Consider the following 2,799-nt stretch of genomic DNA (forward strand, 5'->3'; position numbering starts at 1 on the left):
AAGGGGGATATTCGAGTTTATTCTTGGAAGAAAAATCCCTTTATGTGGAGAAGGTTGCATCAGATTAATCTGGTCAGCTAGATGCTGACACTTGGTGCTGATGTCGGGGTACCCATCCCCCTGACATCTAAGCCCTCCTCCTTAGATGAGGAGGCCAAGCAAGGAGGGGGAACGGGGGAGGCTATTGCATAACAAGGAATCAGAAATGTAAACAAATGAAAACAGGTCAGAGAAGGACAATAAAAAAGACCAGGGTTTACCTTGGGAAAGAGCAGCATGTGAGGAGAGATGGTAGAGTGATGGACAATAATGAATGCCTTTCAGGTATCCCTCTTTGGCCTCTCTCATAATTTAAGACTGTGACAGAACTCTATTCCCATATAGAAGGAACCTAAGAGAACCCTTAATGTCAGGGATGTTAACCTGGGAAATTTCCTTTATGGGGATTTACATAGTTGCCTAGGTGAGTACATTTAAGAAAGGATTAACTATGCCTTCCAACTAAATAGAAAGCATTTACCCCCTCTCTCAAATGCTTTACCAGCCTGCATTCCATGAAAGCCCCAACCACGACTTTAAAATGAAAAAAATCCATATTTCTGGCTCCTCGTCCGGCTTAACTCGGGAGGGTGGAGGAAGGGATGAAGGCAAGGTTGGATTAGATACTTCAGGGGGGAAAAAGGCATTATAGGGTGGAAAAAGCAGAAATAATTATTGTGACATTGTTTTATGTGTATGCCAATGCTTTGTACAGTGCTTAGCATGTAGTAAATGCTGAACAAATACCATTACTATCAAAAAGCAGCTCAGCCTAGTGAAAAGAGGATGGGCCTGAGGGGACCTGGGTTCTGGCTCTGGCTCTGCCATTTGTCTGTGTGACCTGGGCCAAGTCACTTTACTTCTCTGGCCCTCAGTTTCCTCATCTGTAAAATGGGAATTAGATACCTGTTCTCCCTCTTCCTTAGACTGGGAGCCCCATGTGGGATAAGGAACTGTGTACAATCTGATTAACTTGTATCTACCCCAGTGCTTTGGTGCAGTGCTTGACACATAGTAAGCACTTGGCAAAGTCCACAATTATTATTAAAGGATCTTGCTTTTAAAGACCTCAAATAGCTCCCTGAATGATGCAGTATTCCAGACATGGTGCGAGACAACTGGCGATCTTCCTTGAAAATGCTTTGTGTCTCCATTGTGGTCTATGTCTTCCCAGTTCAAATTCCTCATATTACTCTATTATGTGCAAACTGGCAAAGAAATACATTTTCAGCAAACAATTCGTAACCACATCCCAAGGGAGAGGAAGAGTTTGGAGCTGTTTATCCAGGATGAAGAAAGTTGCTGAAATGCTAGCTAAACTCTTTCTGGAAATTAGACTGTAAGCTGTGTTCGATTATTAGCTCCTTGAGAGCAAGGACCATGTGCTTTTCATCTCCCAAGCATGAAGTGCAGGGCTTTACTAGTAAAGCAACCAACCGAATTCCCAACCGAATCGGCCACCACATGGACTCGGGAGCTCTCCTCCCAGGTGGCAGTTCCCTGGACTGCCTGCCCCCCCATTTCCAGGCTAGCTCTTTAGCAGCCTTTTTGGCCACTGACCGCCGACTTTAGCTGCTTTTTGGCCACCGACTGCTGACTCATCCACGCCGGGACCGCCTCTCTCTCCTGGGAAGCTGAGCCTTGTCATCGCCCGGACCCTTGGAGCCATTACCACGTGGGCTCGGGATCTCTGCTCCCCTGAGGCGCAGCTTCGGCCCGCCCGGCCCCGATTCCCGACAAGCGCCCCCTTCGCCTGCCGCTCGCCGACTCACCTGCGCCTCCTCCACCTCCCCCGGGGAGCTGAGCCTTGGGCCGCCCGGACCTGCGCCCGCCTCATCCTTTCCCAACCTGGACCTCCACTCCCCCGCTCGGGAACTCCGACACTAAGGATCTTCGCCCCCACAGACTCCCAGCCACCAGCTCCCATTCCACCCCCCCGCTCGGGCCCGGGGACATTGCGCTCCCCTTCTCGACCCTGGGGACATTGTGCTCCCCTGCTCGGCCCTAGGGACATTGTGTCCCCCTTCTCGACCCTGGGGACATTGGGCTCCCCAACCGCCCCCCCCCCCACTCCGCCTGAAGCGGCCATTTTGGGAAGGCCTCACTCCCTCTTCCCCCTTGAGGTGATTCATCTCCCCCGCCCCCGCCCCGGGCGACGATGTCCTTGTTCTCACCCTGTTACCTTACCTTAGCTGCCGCCTACGGCCGCAACCCACCCCGGACAAGCTCAGCGCCCCCCCCCCCCCCCCCCCCCCGCCTCAGGGACATTTGGTCATGAGCTCTGGGACTCTCTCGGCTGCTGGCCGCTTGACTTTGAGTCTGATCGGGTAGGGTCGGGTCGTCCCCCGACCCTGGTCATCGCCTGCTTATTAACACTATTGTATTGTATCATACTGTATCATGTTGCTATATTACCGATTTCGTTTGTTACTGTTTATTGTTGTCAGTGCTGCCACCCACCTCTCTGGTCTCACCATGTCCCTCCTCCCCCCTCCTCCCTCCCGCCCTTCCTATCCTCCCTTCCCCTCCCCCTCTCTCGCCCAGCTCTTTTCCGCTCTCTCCTCTGCCTCCCCCCCCCCCTCCCCCGCCCTAGAACTCCACTTTACCAGCGCTACCCCTCTTCCCCCTCCCCCTACTCTCCCCCCCACCAAACCCCCTCCTTACCCCCTCCCCCCTTCTCTCTTCCCAACCCACGCCCCATTCCAGTCCTCCTGTCCCACCGCTACCCCTCATCCCCCTCTCCCCGTCTGGGGCCCCGCC

Source organism: Ornithorhynchus anatinus, chromosome X5 (assembly GCF_004115215.2).
Source record: "Ornithorhynchus anatinus isolate Pmale09 chromosome X5, mOrnAna1.pri.v4, whole genome shotgun sequence".
NCBI classification, from domain to species: Eukaryota; Metazoa; Chordata; class Mammalia; order Monotremata; family Ornithorhynchidae; genus Ornithorhynchus; species Ornithorhynchus anatinus.